Source organism: Carcharodon carcharias, assembly GCF_017639515.1.
Source record: "Carcharodon carcharias isolate sCarCar2 chromosome 35 unlocalized genomic scaffold, sCarCar2.pri SUPER_35_unloc_1, whole genome shotgun sequence".
Lineage (NCBI taxonomy): Eukaryota > Metazoa > Chordata > Chondrichthyes > Lamniformes > Lamnidae > Carcharodon > Carcharodon carcharias.
In genome coordinates this window covers 2,802,673-2,824,661 of record NW_024470701.1, presented here as the reverse complement: position 1 = coordinate 2,824,661, position 21,989 = coordinate 2,802,673, and positions in this window count along the sequence as shown.

The following is a 21,989-nucleotide window of genomic DNA, read 5'->3' as shown; positions in this document are numbered from 1 at the left end:
GCTATGGGAGTGTGTCTGAGTGTCTGTCCGTCTAGGTGTATGTACATGCGTGGGTGCGTTTGTGAGTGTGTTGTGTATTTGAGTGTCTGGTCATCTGTGTGTGTGTGTGTCCCTCTGCACGTCTGTTTTATTGTGTATGTGTGTGTGCATTTCTGTGCGTGCCTCCGGGAGTGCACACATCTATTTATGTTTCTGTCCGTCTGTAATTTTGTGTACGTTTATTTGCATGCCTGTGTGTGTGAGAGAGTGTGTACGTGTCTGCCTATCCATTTGTGTTTGTGTATGTATGTGTTTTGTGTGTGTGTGTCCGTGTGTGCATGTATGCTGTTTATTTCTGTGGCAGGTGAGCATGACATCGTCCTATCGAGGGAGATTGCTGAATGTGAGTCTGTTTATGTGTATGTGCCTGTGCCTGTCTGTCTCTTCGTCAACCTGTGTGTATTTGTGTGTGCACATATGTTTGTATGTGCATGTGTGTGAGAGACAGATGGGAGAGAGAGAGAGAACTTGTATGTGTTTGGGAGTGTGCGCAGTTGTGTGTGTGTGTGTGTGTGTGTGTGTGTGTGTGTGAGAGAGAGAGAGAGGGAGAGAGATTGTTCTTCCAGTGCACATTATCTTTTTTATTTAGGAAATTCCTTGTTATTGTTTTGCACTGCCGTCAATCTGATCTTTGTGCTAAAAAGTACAAGGCAGTGCTTAATTTTAAATGAGAAATATATAGGTAACCAGGTTGTAAGGGTATTTTAAAAATTCTGAGGAAGGCATGCAGTATCGAAAGAGACTGAAATTAATATACTTAATGTCAAAGTGGAAGAGTCATGTACGAAAAACAAAATTGCTGGAAAAATTCAACAGCATCTGTGAAGAGTCATACAGGGTTAACGTATCGAGTCCTGAAGAAGAGTAATATGGAGTCGATTCGCTAACTCTGTCTTTCTCTCCACAGATGCTGTCAGGCATGCAGAGTTTTACAAGCCCCCCTCCTCCCACCGGCCTTCACCGTGTCTTAAACCTCTTAAGTGCCTCAACTTTCCCAGCTCTGGTCTAAGATCAATGACCTTAAAAGTAAAGTCAATAAGTTTTGAACAGAAATACAAGGAAATATTCAGGTCTTCAATAGACAAAGAGGTGCCTTATACATGTCAATTACAGGACTGAATTAAGACATGCCGAGACCCTGAAGTATGTCAAGCTTAAAATGGCCCATTTTATAAAAAGTTTCCCTGATAATTCTCACAGGAAGTGGACTGCAAATTGTATCTTCGCAAATATGCAAAGGTAAAGGCACAAAGAACACATTTGAATGGAACTAAAATAGGTCTCACAAAATATCTGTTTGCATTAGCTAATTTCAAATTAATATACGTTCACAATTTCTTAATTAGTAAAAATGAAAAAAAAATGACAAAACAAACAGAAAAGCTGAGGCAAATCTGCAGCTTATTAAGAAGAAGCAGTAATACAAACTGCAGCAAAATCATCAAAGATATCCGCAAATAATAAGCTATAAAATGGATCACTTTGGATGGAGATAATGCTTGGGGCAGATCACTATTCTTGTCGCAATCTTTAGTCAAATTCATGGAACACAATCCTGTAGAACTGAACAGAATTTCTCAAGTATGTGATTGTGAATGTGTGCCACTCTTACAAAGGCTTATTCCGTTCAAAGCTTCTAAACACATTAAACTCTTGAATTCCCAAAAATAAGTATCCAAAAATGTAGATACTGATCTTGTGCAAAAGAGAGAAGGAATCCGTGTGCGACTCGATCAGAAGCACAAATGTTGCTGCTGTCCAGCTGGGACCAGCAGGCTGCTCGTTCTTATACACGTAGTTTGCAAGTTAAACCTTCAACATGGGACATATTTAAGCCACAGGGAATAAGTATGTGGAGAGCAGCAAGTGCAACTGAATGGAATCCTTCATTTTGCCTCAATTCAATATGTAACGTTGGTTATTTACAGCATTTTAAAATTAATCAATGTTACACCTGCACAAATACATGAACTCATAATGACTAGTAAATTTGTAATGCTATAGATATGAATGTATTCGCATATTAGAATTTAAAATCCATAATTGTAGTGTAACCTGCAAGTTTCAAATGATTATGTTCAATTATCGCCCTCCCAGCCCTCAACAGTCGGCCCCATGCTCTTGAAATCATGAAATTGCGCCGGCCCAGAACATGCACAGAACAACTTTTCAGGACTTGACAGGATGGAACCCTGGAACAGATCATGGGCACTGGGAACGATTGAGAACTTTGTGTATGGTGGCCTCTTCGGCACCACGTGGTATCGATTATCTCAACCATCGCTGCAATGGACTCTCCAGCAGTTGTCACATTGCTCATGTTAACACTCCAGCAGTAGTTACATCACTCAGGTGGTCGCTCCAGCAGCAGTTAAATCACTCGGATGGTCACTCCAGCAATAGTTACATCACCCGAGTGGACTCTCCAGCAGTAGTCACATCACACGTGTTGGCTCTCCGGCATCATCCACATCGCTCGGACAGTCTCTCCAGCATCATTCACATCATTGAGGTGGTCTGTCCAGCAGCAGTCACACCGCTTGCGTGGTCTCTCCAGCAGTCGTCACGTCGCTGAAGTGAACTCTCCAGCGATACTCAACTGTAGGGGACCCCCAGCATGTCATTATGCTAAAGCAAAGCTTAGCAATCGAGGCATGTGTGAAGGGCAAACGACAAGCACCCAGAGAATGCTTCTCGCAGAAGGCTCACAAGCAATCTGGCAACAATCAATGCCTCCCTTTGTGCACAAGCTTCTGGGGGGCATAGGCCCAATCTGGGCTGCCCCCCTGAATATATGGATTGTGGTCATTATTAAAGAATAAGAAAAGCAATAACAATACTCAAGCCTGGCGTGGAAAATCCCGGTGGCTCTCAAACCCACACAAAGTCAAAAACGATACACACAGGCACACACACAATAATATGGAGCCATACATATTCACTTGATCTCACACTATTAAACTGTCATATACTCTTCTCAAACAAATGCACTATCTCGCCAGCACACAACCTCACTCACAGGCACCCACTCACTGATATATTATCACTCACGCATTCACATCCCAAGCTCACTCGATCTGACACTGTCAAAAATTCACTCATTCTCTCTCACACAAACATACATACACACAATCAAAGACTGAAGTACACTCATTCTTATCCACACACATTCACATTAACACGCACATTCTCATTCACACATTTTCACGAGTTAACATGCTCACTCAATCTCTAGCTGCCCATATTGCCCTCTCTCTCTCTCTCTCCCACACGCACAAACACACACACACACCCAGACAGACACTCGCAGACGCTCTGTAAAGCACATTCTTTCTCTCACACACACCAAAAATTCACTCACTCCCTCCCACACCCTCCCATAATCAAATACCCGTTCAATATCACACAGTCACAATGCCACACATTCTCTGTCTCCCTGACACGCACCCACTTTCACTCACACAGTCTCAGATTCACATGCACGCAGACACACACCAACATGCACACACACACAGATTCTGTCAGGCAATGACTATAGCATACAGTCAATATCTCATACACATTGACACTCTCACTCTCTATCTCTCACAAACAGACACACAAACAGAATCACCTACTTATTCACACACACTCACAAAATGCTCTCAGCTCTCACACTTATACACAGTCACATATCACACTCACTCACAAACTCTCACAGAGAAGTTCTCATGTACATCAACAGGCAAACCCAAACACACATTCAGACACACTCCACTTCTATAACACTCTCACCCCCACGCACAATGAGACATTTCTCAACCACTCTGAATGTCACACAACCTGCCCCTCACCATACACACACAAACTCTCACAGACACGCATTCTCTCACAGCATTACAAACTCACTTTTGCAATCTCATAATGACACAATCTTCTGCACACACCATCAACACATTCATACACCCACAAGCGCACACACACACACACACACACACAGGTCCTGAATCACAAATACACAAAATCATAGCCTCACTGACTCACACGCTCTCCCTCACACATACCGCCTCAATGCTCTCCTTCACACACTGTCCGCCAAACACACACTCACATGTTCTAAGACAAACACTAATATATTTGCACTGCACCATCAAGCACGAAATACAGACTTGCACAATCTCACCCTTTGTGTGTTTATGTGTGTGAATGTGTGCGTGAGTATGTGTGTTTTCTGTGGGTGCATTTTTTTTGTTTGAGTATTTTGTGTATGATAATACCGCGAGTGTGTGGGGCTGAGTCTGTTTGTGTGTGTGTATGTGTGAGGGAGAGTGCTTTAAGGTGCAAATTCAACTATGATCTTATTAGATGCCAGACAGGTTCCAATGAAAGAATGGCCTCCACATTGTGCCAATTACTTAATTCATTACTCGCCTTCAGGATAAACGTATGCCCTGATTATTGTTAGAGCAATGACGGGCCTTGTTCCCACAATACACCGCGGAAGGGAAGGCCCTCTATCAGAGACACTGCACCCTGGGAGAGTGAACAGACCGCACATGCGCAGCACTATTGCCCGCTTGCAGGCTACTGCTTTTCATTTATCATTTCGTTATTATTATTACTATTTACCACCTCGACGGGTCAGAGCTCCAGTTCGTTCTCCATTCCGAAGATTAGCTTCTCCCCTTCTCTTTGTCAAATTAAAATAAATGACTACAATTGAACACAGACCACACAAAATCCTGCCTGCAGACCTGCGGCCGGATTTCTACAAAGAGCAGTGGTGGGTATAGGGGGTAAGCAAGAGTGAACTCTGGGAGGACCAGGCAAAAGTTAGAGCGGCCCCAAGCGGATAGGAGGTGAAATGACAGCAAGCGCTGCCTCTTTCCAAAGCCCAGAAGTTTGCAGAGGCACTGGGAATATCTTCAGATATGTTATTCAGCTTCTAAATTCACCATGAAAAAGAACTATTCACTCTGCACAGCAATTTTACTCTCCAATCCGCACGTCATATCCGGCCTTTTTCACATCAATTGTTGGTTGAGATAGTACAAATCATTTTCTGCTGAATGATTTGAGATTGCAAAAGGGGTTAAGAACATTAAAAACAGGGATAGGGGAAGGATACTAGCGCCCTCGAAACTACCCTGCTATTTAGAAGACCAGCGCTGATCAGATAGTGAAATTAACTCCAACCCTTTACTAGACTTCTCTGTCCGTCTCCCGATTGCCCTCTGCTCCCTTGCCGATGAAAACTCTGCCGAAATTAGCTTTGAATATAATCAATGATCCAGCTTCCACTACTCACTGGTGGAGGGAAGTAACGAGTTTCTGAGAGAAGGAATTCTTCCTCATCCGCGTCTTAAATGGCGGATTCATATTCTTAAATTGTGCCACTAGTACTGATTCCGGCACAAAGGGCAACACCCTCTCAGCAGCCACCCGTTCAATGCCTCTCTGAATCTTAACTGTTACAAGGCGACTCTGAACCCCAATAGGTACCAGCTCATCCGTTGAAAATTTCCACATGAGACAATGCCATCATCCCTGGGTTCAGCATCTCTGAATTGCCTGCAGTGGAATTATTACTCTCGTTATTTAAGGAGGCCAAAGTGAGGGGAAATGTTTTCACGAGAATAGATTCAATGATGAGATTCCTCAATTTCGTGGATAGATTGAAGAAGCTTGTGTTTTGCTTGAAGAGAAGCTTGCGATATTATGTAGATGTGTTCAGAGTCATGATCGATCGAGGACGAGTAGATAGTTATTCTTTACGTTGACAGAAGGTCCGAGAATCACATGACATTGTGTTAATTTGCTTGGCAAAAGAAGCAAATGTGACATGAGGAAAATCCCTTTAACACAGTGAGAAGGTGGGGTCTCGAATGCTCTGTTTGAGAAAGAGATGTAGCAAAGTTTAATCGTGGTTTCCGGGAGGAAATTGGACGGGATTCTGAAGGGAAAATAATTAGTGGGTGTGAGGGAAAGGGTGGAGGAGTTGGAGCAGTGAGATTGCTCCTGCAGCATACTTTCACTGGCTGGATGTGCTGAATTGCCAACTTATGTACTAAAAACGTTCCATGATTCACACATAGATTCGGGTATCAGTTACGCTGACTGCTCCGTGGAACCCCTTGTTTAAGTCTGATTTCTGCTGGAACACACCCGAGCTCAATTTATGGGCAAATGATAGATGGCGGAATTTGTACCGCTCATGGGGTGTGTTGAATGATGTCAGGTTTGAAGATTTATCATCAAGCTTCACGTTCCAGTCGCCATATCTGATAAGGAGCTGCCGAAAGCTTTGGCACCTGCCAGATCCGGCGTGGTCTCTTGCACTGTTGGAATAATATACTGAGTCCTCTTTATTGTTTGATTTAGGTCTTTGGGACTCAGACAAATACTTAGTCGCCCATTTGCCTTCTCTCTCACGGCATTGGAATTTACCAGTCTCAAGGCTCCGTGACTTGGGTAATTATTTTCTTCTCTCTGTCTCTTGGAGCTAAATTTCAAGCTTCCTTTCAGCTCTATCGGTAATTTATATGGGGAATGAATCAATTATATTCTCTAGATCAATAATCTTGTGATAATCAAAGTATTTAGTGCATTCACATATCTTATCTAAACACTCTGGGTCCAATTGGACCAGATCTTTCTTTCTTCTGCTTGGAGGACGCTTTTCAACGAATGTATTATTTTCAATCCTCAGTGACGCCTCATTCATCTCCTGATTTGCTACGTCCAGATGCAGCTTTTCACCATAGCTCAACCTCAGGATAACAGCACCATCTGCCCATCTGCTTCAGTGACAGAAAATTCAGCTAACGACATTTCCTTTGGGTCATTTTGACTTGGCTCGTCCCCAGCTATCGAATATCAGTTCCACCTTCGACCATCAGCATATGTTTCCTGGGTTTCAATGCATCTTTCTTCTGGTAAACAATACATTTCAAAATTTCAGAAAATGTCTTCTGGTTTTAGTCTGAACAATTTGAGATTTGTTTCTGCTCTGGCATTAAGCTTTGGATTAATGTTTGTGAGCGTATTTCCCAACTTTTCCAGATCTGAATACTTGTGTAAATTACGTTTGTGTAGGACAAGTCACGTCTACACATTTCATACAACTGTCTATTTCCGATTTCTTATGTATCCTCAATCTCGTCCCCATTTCCTACGGAATGGGCGTTTTGATTTCTTCTCCTTCTCATTCGCTCTGTTCCTCTGCCTCTGATAATTTGTTGACCCTCTTCTTTCTTAGCCCTGTGCATCTTTTCCCAGTGATTGTTCTTTTCTACAAGCTTTGCTATTTGAGATAAATGTGCTGCATTTCCTTTTGTTGGTGAACAAATGTGAACGTCTGACCTCTCACACATTTATTTATCTCTCTCTCTCTCCCTGACGTGCACCCATTAGTCACGGATTCACTGCATCCAACCTGTTTTCCTCGAATTATATGAAGTTTGCCATTTAGGCTGGGAGGAGCGTCATCTCACTCTTTCTGGCTTCATGAACAGGGGTGCCTCAATAGCCTGCGATATTGAGAGCTGATCTTTTCTAATTAAAGCTGTAAATTGCAGCTGAGTTTCTGAAAAAAATTCTTTCTCGGTTTTCACTTCCACCCTCACTCATTTCCCATCCATTGAAAACAGCCAATTGTTTACCCTCATATCAACACAAGGCCATACCTGATCTCCTCTCGTTTTTAGTACTTTTTAACAAACTACAGAATGTTGACTTTCCCTGATGCTTGAGCTCCTGGAGCACCCCCACAGCATTTCCAGCCTCCCAATTGATCATAACTTGGAGCTCTGCGTTAAATGCTGCAGGGACCACCATATTTTTGATCGAATCACAGTATTTTTGGGCATCAATTCACGGTTATTATCAAAGTATGGTTCAGCATTTGCATCATTTCAAATGTTTAAGTTCTATCTGCAGCACCTGCTGCTACCATGTTGTGCTGCTGTTCCTAGCGCCCCAAAATAAATCACACTTTTGGCCACACATTCTGAAGATTGCATTACGTATATTTTTGACGTTGCCTCACGTCTGTCAGAATGGCACACTGTGTGTATGATACAGAGGTTATAATGCAGCAGTGATTGACGTAGCATCATAGATATATGCTAATGGAAGAATACAGATTCCAAAAATCAATTCATTTTCGTATGATACAACATTGTTTATTTTCATAAGAATGAGTTTGACATTCAGATGGAAATTTTTAAGGCACTTTCTTTCTCTGCTTTGGGTAAATGAATTTCAATATCCCAGCAAGTCCTTGTGTTATACCAAGTAGAGGACCACATTTCGCCACTTATAAATGGCCATCATGGGCAGGTCATTTAAAAAATGAACACACGATTTGACTCTAATGCTGAGTCCAATATTGGTTTCAACTCATCACCAGAGCAATGTAGTAATTGGATATTACCTTTCAATTTCATCAGGAGAAGAAGCTGCTGGAGAACATGTATCACATTATCGAGACTGAAACAGCAGAGCTGCTGCTAACTCCTCTTCCACTGTGAGTAATGAACTGCTTGTCAGCATCTTGTCCGCCTAACCCCATACTTAAATGAAGCTGACAAATGTATTTCTTTGAATGCTGCCTGTGGTATTCCTTTTCAGATTCCTTTCTGTGGATTGCAGCTGGGACGAGTCTAGAAGACCTGTTAACCCAAAAAAACAGAAAACTCTTTACACTGAAGGCATGAAAGCTCATTGTGGTGAGGATTACCAGACCAATTATAATAAATCTGTAGGGAGGTGAATACTATCAGGGAGGTGTTATGGAAGTGAGAGAGCGGCAGGCACGACCTTTGAGCCACTGGGATTCTGCTTTCAGATGCGAGAATTATAGCCGGCCCGACAGTCTCTAACTCTGTAACTCGCCATCCAAAATGTGCTGATTCCAACCTACTATACAGCAGAGGAAAAGGGACGGCTCACACTTCCCACTAAAGGTGCAGGCATCTTGTGAAGGATTGAGCCGAGGAGCACAAAATGAGCACGGATTAATTATGATCGAAAAGGTCCGAGGATTGACGAAGACCAACTGCTCTGTCCTCCCTCAAAGATGCTTAGAGTTCACACAACTCAAATCCAAAACAGATGACTCAGGACCTTAAAATCTGTAAGGCACTGGTTAGCCAACAGCTGCTCTTATCATGAAAAGTGTCATTGAGAGAAGTGGCGCTGAGCTGGAATTTTTTGCCGACTCTGGTTAGGTCACACTGCCTGGTTTGAAGTTACTGATATCTAGTCCCATGCTATCAATATACCAACCATGTTTGTCAACGCCATCCAGCATTGCCTGATTGTTTATTTACACAGTTTACTAAATGTCTACCAGTTTTTGTGGGCTCCATTTGCCACCTGTTTATACAGTCAGCAACTTCTGTGGGTCAACATTGTATCCCTGCACTGTCAGTCATGGTCATGACGACATTGATCATTTACCTTTGGCGGTCTGAGAGGTTAATGTAAGCAATAATCTCCATCCCCACTTCCCTGATGTTTTATGGGGTGGAGAGGCTGATGCTAAATGAGGAGCAGACAAATAGAAAACTGGCCCAATGTGACAAAGTTGCAAACGCCTCAATTACCGTGCTAGCTCGGTTGTAGAGTTTGAGGTTGGGAACATGGAAGTTCCTACCAAGCAGGTGCAGGGAACATATTGTTTTAACCGGATCTGAAGATGGAGCTGCAGAGAAGGCAAAAAAGGGCACCAGAGAAACGCACGGAGGGATTAGAGCCGTGTGAGTTGCAGTCTTTGGGATGGGCTCAATAATATCAAGGAGACTTTGTTACATAGGAGACAAGATGGATTCTCTGTCCAAGGGTGTGGGTGTCTTGGCCTGAGAAAGAACCTAAAGTGAGTAAGAAACACCTGCAGGAGAGGAACCCACCATGCTCTGCAGTTACAATCCTGGGAAATGATGGAAGACTAAACACCAGGCACTGACACGGAGGAACTCACGGAAGGCAGTAAGTTCCCAACTGGAGTCATCAAATAATTCAACTCTAGGAAAAGGGAGAGCAAATCTGAAAATGGTAGGAGTGGACTCCTCTGCCCCTTCATCCCATCACCTACCACCGCCCTACTCTCAGTCATAGTGAGAAAGAACCTCATCAACACTACTTGACTTGTGCAAGAACAGGGGCCCATTGGCAGCCACACCCCATTGTCCCCATTTAAAGAATTTTATTCACCAACCGCACGCTAATAGGCAAAGTGCCTTTCAGATGATCTCAAAAGATTATCAAAGTCTCGGTTGGAGCCTGAGATGTGCCTATGGATCGCGGTACCTCCTGGTGCAGCAATGAAGGAATACAGGAATGCAGCCCCAGATTGCAAGTCGCACGTTAAGCCAGGAGAGGCTGCTTGCTTTGTGCTGATAGTGTATGGGTGGCAGTAAACATGAGAGCAGCTAAAGACAGGCGTCACAGTTCTGATGCAGTGGAGGAGGAACATCCTCCAATAGATGACTGGGACTTGCCATGGTGAATCATGACATCTCCACCACTGGAGAAGTGGGATTGTGTGAAGTAGGATAGCTTTCTGAAGTGGGCCAGGCTGATCCACGGCAAGATGGCATTTCATGCACTCGTAGGGCAGAAGGTGATGGAATCTCCAGTGGCAAGCCTGCCTGTGTCCAACATCAAAGTGGCTCTCCCATGTAAAGCAGAGGAAGCGGGTCTTTGTGACGGTACTGGCGAGTTAGGACTTTCTGTGGGTGAGGCCTCCCCCAATCCTCCAGCCGAAATGTAATTCAAATGGAGGAAGATAATTCACTGCTCAGCAACTCGGAGGCACTCACAGTACAAACTGAATTCCCAACTGGAACCCGTGTAAGAAATATATCTGCAGGAAAAGGGCTGAAAATGATGAAAATGGTGGAAGTCGAACCCACCTCCCTCAGGCACAGGGAGAAAGAATTGCATCAACACTACTTTGGCACAATTATTGTCAAAGTGGAGAGTAAGCAACCACTCTAGAATAAATCCCCTAGCTCAAGAGAAATGTGGGGAATCCCATTCACCCACTGCACTTTCAAACACAAGCTGCATTCCAGGTGGCATCAAATGATTGTCAGTGCCTCGGAAATATAGCAGATGAGGCAGTAACATTCCCGAAGACCTAGGCACATCTTAGTGGGGGAGTGAAATAACAAGACCACGGAATGTGTGGCACAGGTAAAGCCAGATTCGGCCGCTTCGTTGGTGCAGATGGGCGGCCGGAGTTGGGGCGGGGCTTCATATGGCTGCTGCCAATCTGGTAGCTTCCAATGTTGGGCATCGACATTCTGAAGCCTCCTATCTTGGCGCTAATAGCTCAGGACAGTAATGGCTACTACATCCATTCGATCCAGAATTAACCACATCATATTGAAAACATTTCAATTTGCAATCCTGTTGCTGTCGCCCACACAGCGACCTGCCATTGGCTGGCTGGATTCGCCTGGATAGCAGAGCTTTGTTGGAAGGCCATCCTGTGACAAATGATTCGATCTCCCCTGGATTTCCTGTGTAGCTGCTGAGCTTGTAAATCCAAATAACCTTTAACCAACAAGGCAATGAGCTTCAGGATCTGAGACTCTGACATATTTGGTATACTGAGGTTTCAACTGGAGTGTGTTCCCTACCAGTGTATGGAACATCGTGTTTAACATTGTGTGATCAATTTGACCTCATACACCACAGCAGCATGTGTGTCCTGTTTTATTCCATACACCAGTCCTTCAGACAAGTTCATCAGGGACTTATGAAAAGCCGTGGCCAAGGGACAGTGACTGTGCAGTCAGTACCTGGTTGGAAAATACACTGACCCATCCAGAAGAATTATTTACCCACACTATCCCTGGCAAAGAATTGCATGAGGATATCATTAAACCCGATTTGGCAGACCTGTTCATTACATTTACCCAGCTAATATTCAGCATGAGTTGTTTCTCACAATACCATTCTGAATCGCTCCCTGCTTTATGGTTCTGCTGCTGATGCTGAATCACAGCCAGCGGTGGAGTTTGAAATGCTTCCACGTCAAGATTGTGTGGGAACTTTACATAAACACTGTGGCTGCTGTTGAATCAGCCAACTGTCATTACTGGTAGACGTTATAATTGTGTTATGTTCTCAGCTTCCTATCCTAATTTAAGGCCAAAAAATTGCCCTGCAAAGGGGGGTGGCGTGAAGTTTTTCAGGGGACAGGGAATTGTGATCTGGTTGACATGGATATCTGGAGCCCAGGTTCAATCTACTGAAATTCAGGGGTGAGCATTAACATATTGACACAAAGGAAGGTTTAACACTTGCTTTGGTGCGTACAGACTTCAAAAATCTCATTGGTAATCAGACCGGAATTTTCAGCGAGATAGGGCAAACAACAGGTGCTGCTATAATAAGCAAAAGAAAATGATTGGTTTTGAGATACTGACTAAGCATACAGCTCATCAGAAAATAACCCATATTTTAAGAAACAAGGATTGGGATGAGTGAAAGACCATGGAATCACCAGAGAAAATCTTGCAAATGGAAGGCCATTCTATTATTCCCAAAGGCTGGAATAACAGGGACTTTGTTTCACATCGGAGAAGGAGGGATAAGCATTTCTGTTAGAGCCGAAAACCACTAGACGTTAAAATCAGGATTATATGATTACGGAGAGTGAGGTATAATGTATAAACTCGGAGTGGGTATTTAATTTTAGTTATGTAGTTAAAGTGGGGCACATTCTATGTAATTCAATGTATTAGTTACCTGCTGAGGAATGTTTAGTCCAGGCTGATTTTAGTGAGCTTTGTACAGCAAAAGTCTGAAAATGTGAAATCTTATTGTGCATATTATTGCAAAGGTCACGTGGGCTTCATATCTCTCTCTAACTGTTAGCATGCACTCTGGGGATTGTAAGAAATCACACAGAGAAGTAATTAAACAAATGGAGAGAAATGGAGAATGATGAGGATTGACAAATCCACCAATGCACAGTTCTGCTGGCCAGGGCAATAACAGGACATGCAGCCGACTGCCTTCTCTTTAATGTTCAAGAAGTGACTTATCAGATCCATAGAACTCAAGACTATTAGACAGTCACTATTTTCTCCTTCTTTCCTGGAATGTTGAGAGTCCGCTGTTTTAAGCGATGCAGTTCATAGGCATTGTGATGAAAGTTTAGTGATGGATTTGCTGAACGCCTGTCCTGTTACCCAGTTGTTGTGTCAGGGCCCTGGAAGGCCTTTGCTGTGGAAAGGTGGACTTGGAGAGTGACAGGCACATTGATTGTTCCACTGGAGAATGGGCAGAACTCAGGTGTAATGACACTTGTGGTATTATCCTGCCTGCATATCTCGCCAGTTAGTTTTAGATTCCCCGACATGGTGAGCTCCTACGCCATGGACGGCTAGTTTTACAATAATAAGCATTGGCAGCTCTGGGATCGCACAGCAGAATTTTCAAACTTACTCCTCGAAAAGCCTGAATATTTCCAAGTCGCCTGATGTGTCATCTGTTGACAAAATTGCAGATTCAACTGCTCCTGTCCAGACCCAGAATGAACCCGAAATCCCAAAGATAGGAACCTCTTGCACCTCCTCCTCCTTTTAAAAGCAATTCATTCTTCTCGTAAAATGATCTATAAATAAAGAGTTGATGCATATAAACTGGCTGTTATACTGCAAATGTCTATTGCATACACTGTAAAACGTGTATTGCCTGGTTATGTACATGCTAGTGGACACAACACTGGCTGGACCAGAGAATCTGATACATGCTGAGCCAGGGGATCAGCCACTGACTGTGTCAGGGAATCAGACACTGGCTGAACGAGAGGATATGACATTGTCCCTACCAGAGGACCTGACACTGGCTGAAACAGGGGATCTGATACTGGAGGAATTTGGAGATCAATTACCATCTAAATCAAGGAATCGTTTACTGGCTGAGTCAGGGGATCAGGCACTGGCTGAATCAAGGTACCAAACACTGGATCAATAAGTGTCACAGAGTCGTAGAATCATTGCCATGGTCTTACACAGCACAGAAACTGGCCATTCGGCCCATCGTGTCCATGCCGGCCATCGTGCACTTATCTTTTCGAATCCCATTTTCAAGCACTTGGCACTCAGTTTTCTATGCTAAGGCATTTCAAATGCACATCTAACTACTACTCATATGATGTGAAGTTTCCTACCTCTACCGCCCCACCTACCCCACCTACCCCCTCTCTGGAAGGGTGTTCCAGATTCCAAACACCCTTTGGGTGAAAAAAAAAACCTCCAATCCCCTATGAACCTCCTGCCCCTTACCTTCAATCTATGCATCCTAATTATTGACAAGTCAGATCAGGGAAAATGCGTATTCCTATCAACACAAACTATACCACTCGGTTTTGCATACCCCTGTCATGTGCCCCAAACTTTCTCTGCTACAAGACAATCAAATCTAGTTTATCCAGTCTTTCTTCATAGCTGAAATGCTCTGGCCAAGGCAAAAGCTGGTGAAAATCATCTGCACCCTCTCCAGTATATTCACACCCCTCATATAGTGTGGCGAGCAGAACTGCACACAGTACTCCAGCTGTTGCCCAAATAATGTTTTACGTAGCACCAACATATCCTCCCTGCTTCCAAATCCTATGCCTCGGCTAAGAAAGACACGTGCCTTCTAAGCCACCCGATCTATCTATGATAAAGCCTGCAGGGATTATTTGACTAATGTTCCATGGACCGTCTCATCCTTTGTACTTCCTAGGGTCCGACCATTCACTGTGTATAAGGCTGCCAAAAGCCCTCCAAAAATGCATCACCTCACATTTCGTAGGTTTAAATCACATTCACCACCACTCTGCCCATCTTACCAGCCCACCTATACCGTCCTGGACTCTAAGGCTTTCCTCCTCACTAATTACAAAACCAGCAATTATCGTGTCATTTGCAAATTAACTGATCATACCTGTTGCATTCACTTCTAAATTATTAACGTACACAACAAACAGCAAGGGTCACAGCACCGAACCCTCCGGTACACAAGTCATCAAAGGCTACCAATCGCAAAATCAACCTTCGACCATCACCCTCTGCTTCCTGCCATTAAGTTAATTCTGAATCCAATTTCAGAAATTGCCCTGGATCCAATGGGCTCATAAATTATTGGCCATTCTCCCACGTGGGATTTTGTAAAAAGCCTTCCAGAAGTCCATGCAGACTACATCAACTGCACTGCCCAGATCAACACAAGCAGCCACCTCCTCAAAAATTTCAATCAACCGTGTCAGACATGATCTCCCCCTGAGAAAGCCATGTTTACTATCCCTGATTAAAGCCTGCCTCTCCACGTGGAGATTAATCCTTTCCCTCAGACGTGCTTCTCATTAGTTTCCCTGCCTGTGATATCAGGCTCACTGGCCTGGAATTATCTGCTTTATCCCGAGTATACTTCTTGAATAATGTAATGACTGTCATCCAGTCCTCTGGCACCTCTCCTGTGGTCAGAGGGGTCTGAAAATTAGTTTCAGTGCCCCTGCTGTCTCCTCCCTTGCCTCACATAGCAGCCTGGGATTCACCTCATCTGCGCCTGGGGATTGCCTTTAAACTCCACTAAAAACGTTAAGGCCTCTTCACTCCCAAAGTCAATTTGTTTAAGTGTAACAAAACGCCCTTTCCCGGTTAATCCCCCTACACTACGCTTCTCCATAGTGAACAGAAGTGAAAATTCTTTATTCAAAGCATCACCTAGAACCTTGGCTCCACAGACAGATTGCCACTTTGGTCACTAATGGGCCCTTCTCTTTCCCTGCTTATCCTCTTGCCCTCATTTTTTTCATAAAATACCTTGGCATTTTCCTTTACCTTGCCCACCCTTCACCCTCCTGATTAGTTTTTAAGCACTCCTTACCCTTTCTACACTGCTCTTCGGCTTCAGCTGCTTCCCGGCCTCTGCATCTGACAAGACTCCTTTATTTTGCTTATCCAATCCTCAATATCCCTTGACATCCATTGTGCACTGGACTTGATGGCCCAAACTTCCTCTTTCCGGGAATATGTTGGCCCTCAACTCTCACCGTTTCTTTTTGAATGACTCCCACTGGGAAGATATCGAATTTCCAACAAGTAGTTCCTCCAAATACACGTTGGCCAGATCCTGTCTTACCATATTGAAATCGGCCTTCCCCAATTCATGACCTTAATTTCTGGCCAGGCTATGGCCCTTTCCATGGCGGCCTTAAATATGACAGATTTGTCGTCACGATCCTCGAAATGCTCCTCCAATGGCACTTCCACGACTTTCCCGGCTTCATTTCCTAAGATTAGGTCCAGTATGGCCCTCTATCTTGTAGCACTTTGTGCGTGCAGGCGTAAAGAGACCTCCTGCATGCACTATAATGTTTCCATCCCCTCCACCCACCAAAACCCGGCCAATCATTTCACAATAGGACTATCCCAAATTATATTGTGGATGATAAATTCCTTACTATTATCAACCTATTATCTTTACACTTCTCTGATTTTTGCTTACATTTTTGATCCTCTTCCCACTGCTACCCAGTCCACCACTCCCCCTGTCTGTTTCGGAGGTGAGACATTGGCTGAAACTAATGATCAGACACTGGCTCAAACTGAGGAGAAGACACTGACTGAAACAGAGCATCAGGCACTGTATGTACCATTGGATACTGCACCGTCTAGTCAAATGGACTCAAAAGTGTCTGATCCAGAGGGTCCGACATGAACCAAAACATCTGACACAGTCTAAACCGTTGCATGAAACACTGTCTGAATCGTTGCATCTGACACTGACTATGACATAGGATATCACACTGTTTGGGCTATCGGGTCTGCCATTTTCTGATCCAGTTGATTTGATAATGAACCAAATGATGCGGCACTGGGTGAATCGGAGGTCCAGGCATTGCCTGTGCCAGTGGATCTCACTCTGCCTGTACCAGAGTATCTGACACTATCTGAACTGATGGAACTGACATGAGATGAAATAGAGAATCTGACCCTCGTAAACAGAGGATCTGACACTCTCTGTACGAGAGTGCCTGACACTCTCTACTGCAGTGTATCTGACACTGTCTGGTCAAGAGCATCTGACGCTGACTGCAACACTGGATCCCACTGTCTCTAGGACAGAGGATCTGACACTGTCTGATCAAATGGATCTGACAATGTCTGATCCAGAGGAACTGACACAGACTGTGGGAATGGTACTGATCCTGCGAGGACCAGAGGAGCTGACCCTGCATGAATCATAGGATCTAACAATTTCTGAACAGCAGATTTGTCACTGTCCGACACAATGGGCATGAAAGTATCTAGAGCAGCGGATCTCACTCTGTCTGAACCAGAAGGTCTGAAGTTGTTTTTTCCAGTTGATCTGACAGGATCTGGAACATGGGATCAGGCACTGTTCTCTCCAGTGGAACTAGCACAATCTGGCCCAGTGGATATCACTCTATTCCAAAGGGCAAGATACTGCCTGAGCCAGGGGATCTTACACTGCCTGACTCAATATGCCTGACACGATTCGAAACGTTAGATTTGGCGCTATTGGAGCAAATGGATCTCACTTTATCCACTCCACTGCATCTGACACTGCCTGAAACATTGGGTCTAACACCCTGTGGATTTGTCGATCTCATTCTGTCTGATCCAGTGGACCTCTGTGCCTCCATAAATGATGTTTAATATGATATTTTCCCCAATGGTTCAAACTGTGGACAACCAGGTGCCTATATTGACAAACTTGCACAGTTGTTGGGAAAACTTGTTCTGGATCCCAGGAACAGACCAGTGAGTGTGTTCACTGAGAGAGTGAAATGAACTCCGTGCTGGAAATTCATTGTCACTCTGGACCCAGAAAGGAAAGTGCATGCGTGCATTCGGTGTTGGGCGTGGAGTTTAAGGGGTTGGGAGGGCGGGTAGGGCGGCAACACATGCGAAGATTCGGGAAGGGAAAGTTGCACACATGCGGAATCCAGGCGGAGAAGGCAGAAGCAAACTCTTGGGGACGCTTGGCGCATGTGCAGAAGACGAAGGGCGGAAAGGACTGTGCTGGGGTCTGCGTGTTGAGAGGAGAGCGCGGCATGAAGACCAGGTGCTTGTACTGCACGGGCGCTGATCGCTGTCGGGCTGTGTGGGTGGGATGGAGCAGCAGGAGAGTGCGGGGGAAGGGCGGGATTGGAGAAAGCCACTGGTCAATTGCGGGAGGCTTTTCCGAGCCTGGGCGCTTTGGGACGATAACAACGCGCATGCGCGGCGGCCGATTGGGCGGAACCAACCGCTTGCCTGTGGAACAGAGCGATGACAATGCGCGTGCGCGGAGGCTGACGGGGCCGGACTGTTTCAAAATCGTGTTTGAATGAAGCTGAACTGCGCTTGCGCAACCGGTTACAGTGGGTCTGCGCATGCACGGAGTCGGGTGGCGGGAAGAGCATTGGGGGATTGTCATTTCAACAATAAACGATCAGTCAGTGACTGCGCCGGCGCTAAAGTGGGGATCACTGGAGCTGTGTCATGGATCACCTAGTGAGGGATCTCACACTGGGGCTGTGTCAGAGATCAACTCGAACATATCAAACTAGGGAGTGTCAGAGATCAACCAGAGATGGATCCCACACTGGGGCTTTGACAGTGACCACCCACAGAGAGACCCTACACTTGGGCTCTGCCTGAGATCAACTAGAGCTGGATTCTGTAATGGAGATTGTTAGAGATCCACTAGAGAGGGATGTTACACTGGGAATCTCTCTGATCAACTGGGGTGTGAACCCAAATTGTGGGAAGTCACTGATCAACTAGGGTGGTGTCCCAGAATGGGAGGTCTCATAGATCAACTGAAGTGGGGCCTTACAATTGCTGGTGCCTGTGAAAAACTGGGGAGGACTCCCACATTGGAGCCATGTAAGGGGTCAACTAGAGAGAGATCCCACACTGGGGAATGTCCGCGATCACCTGAAGATGGGTCCCAAGCCGAGGTGTAACAGATAACAACCGGAAAGGGGTTCCAAAGTGGGGAGTGCCTGAAATCAAATGGAGAGTGATTCCGCACGGGGGGTTGTATTCGAAATCATGTGGAGAGCGATGCCACACTACGGGGTGCCAAAATTCAAGTAGATATGGATTATTCACTGGGGATGGCTCTGATCGACTAGAGTGTGAAGCAAAAATTATGGGAGTCAGCGATCAACTAGGGCAGGATCCCAGAATGGGAACTTTCAGAGATCAACTAGGGAGGAGTCTTGCATTGGGGAGTGTCTGAGATCAACTGGAGAGGGATCCGGCACGAGCAGTACCGGTGATCAGCTAGATCTAGGTGATAGTTTGGGAATGTTTCTGATCAGCTAGAAAGAGATCCCATGCTGGGGAGTATATGAGATTAACCGGAGTGAGGTCCCACACTGGGGTTGGATCAGAAACCATCTGTGGAGAGCAACCACAGGAGGTGTTTGAAATCAAGTATAGAGGTTTCCCTCACTGCAAGTGTGTGAGCAGAGTGTGGCAAAGTGAAGGCACTGTGCCGGTTTATATGATTGTTTGTTAATGCTGATTTTGATCTATTTCAGAGAATTACATAGGAATTTATGGCCAGAAACAGTCCATCCGGCTCCTCTATGCGATACCGGTGATTTATCGCACACCAGCCTCCTCCCACCCCGTACTTTATCTTGACCATCCCCGTATGCTTCAATTCCTTTCTCCCTCATGCGTTTATCCATTTACCCAACCACCCCGCCCCCCCCCCACCTTTCCCCTTAAATACTTCGTCACCATTCACCTCGACCAGTCCCTGTGGGAGCGAGTTCCAAATTCCCACCGACTTCTGAGTGAAGAAGTTGCCCCTGAATTACTTGGCTGGATTAATGTCTTAGGTTTATCTTGTCTTCAAAGCCATTCCTTGCAAACCAGTTACAATGCAGCCCTATGTTACCACAGTGAATACTATTCAAGAAGGAATCCATTGGATTTCCTTTGGGGATTTTCTGCAGCGGTGAAAGTCACTGAAGCAATCCAAAGCTTTATTTTTTTTTTCCCTGAAGCAGAATCCTACACTTTGATCCTTGGATCTTCATACGAGACTCAAAATTGGGAGATGTGATTCATGGTGCAGTCACACTGTCCAGTGCGAAGCCATTGTGTCATAGTCCCATGTTGTCAAGGTATCCGCAATGTTTGTGGACATCATCCTGCATCGTCTGCTTCCATTGTTACCCCAGTTGTCTGAATGTTTATTGTTGTTTCGATGTTCTCCCTGCCAACTATCCACGGGGTCAGTAGGTACTGCGTATGAGTGTTGCATTGTCCCCATTCCCACCGCCCAGCCGCCTGCCACCGAGTCCACAAACACGGTCATTAAAGGTTATGTCAGGATGGATTATCTTTATTTTGTGGACATGGGTAGTTTTTGGCTTAAAAAACTGTGTCCCATTTTCGTTAATGAGGTAGACAGGCTGGTGGCCGGTGAAAATGGAGCCGGGGGATTTCTAGTCCAACGTGACTCTGAGGTGAAGACCTCAGCAGCAATGCGACCTGAGGTGGCAGAACTTCCGATCAGGAACATGGAAGTTGCTGCCAAGCAGTTGGAAGTCACTGCCATGGCAACGCGATCTGACGTTGAGGAGAGCGGGTCAGCCGAGGATAACTGAGCCTAACTGAGCAAGGGGAGACATGTGAGCTGCTCACCGAATGGGATCATGGGTTAACACCCAGTAGGCTGGGCCGGATATAAAAGCTGCATCCTAGGCGGACTGACAGCTTTCCCATCATTTCCGTGAACCAGGGGAGGAAGCGCAAATGCGCCCAAGGATCTTAGCAGGTCCTCCAACAGGGATTGAAAGCACATGGGAATGCCCATCGCTGATTCCATGGCCTGTTTTAACTCACATGGGACTTGTGACCCACTCGCTGGTAGCGATGATGCTGCAGCTAAGCCACAAGTGTCAACTGACAGGGGTTAAAAAAGGGCTGTTTTGGAGAATAGCCTCCTTGCGACCAGTGTTTCGGACACCGTACCCCATCCCGCACCCCAACACCACAGAACCTGTGGATAGTGGGCAAGTACAAGGCAGGGCAGGTCACTTAATTAGGCCAGAACATGGCACGTCAAGGTGTCCTCACAACCACTAGGGAGCCTGCAGACGTGAACTGTTCTGACAGGTTTCATGGCATACCAAGTAGGGAAACTAATCTGGATGACGGTCCCAGCTAGGTGGGAACAACAGATGAAGATTTTTCCATGTCTGCCAATGGCAGAGCAGGTAAAATGGAGGAAGAGGGCACGCTGGACAAACACAGAGACATTCATGACAGGCAGTGAGTTCTCTATTGGAGCCTGAGTGTAAAATGGTTGATGGAAAAAGGCAGCTGAGCTGCAGAAGGTTGACGGTGAACACCTCTCAGACACAGCAGGAAGGAATCTTAACACCACATCCTTGGCGCTGTGTTTTTGTGAAATGGAGTGTCAGTAGCCATTGGCAGGAAGTCCTGCCGAAATGAGACAGTTCTTGAGCAATTCCGTTTCCCAACTGCGCTGCTGGGGATGGATGCCAAATTAGCTCAGCAGGCAGGAGTTGGACCAGAGCAAAGACCCATCGGTCACGCTGAGCCTCTTTGGACTTGCAGTTTAAAACCCGTAAAGCGGCTTTCCTGGACAAACTGTGCAGGCGGCTGGAAAAAAGGGGTTAATCAGACCACGGACCCATATTTCAATGGCTCAATCCCGACAGAAGATCGATTGCAGGGAAAGTTCACTTTTAATGTTTGTCTTTACCATGAATAATTTATTGTGTTTGTATAATTATTGTAAATATTTCAATCTAAAACAAATACTCCGGACAGTTTGCACTGCAACTGGGAGAAATTCCCAGTTAATTTATTTTGGGGAGCACAGTTTATTGGAGTAACATTGGCCAAGGCAAATACTATGCAAAATGAACACAATCTTGGCTCTTCCGGGGTTAAATTGGATCC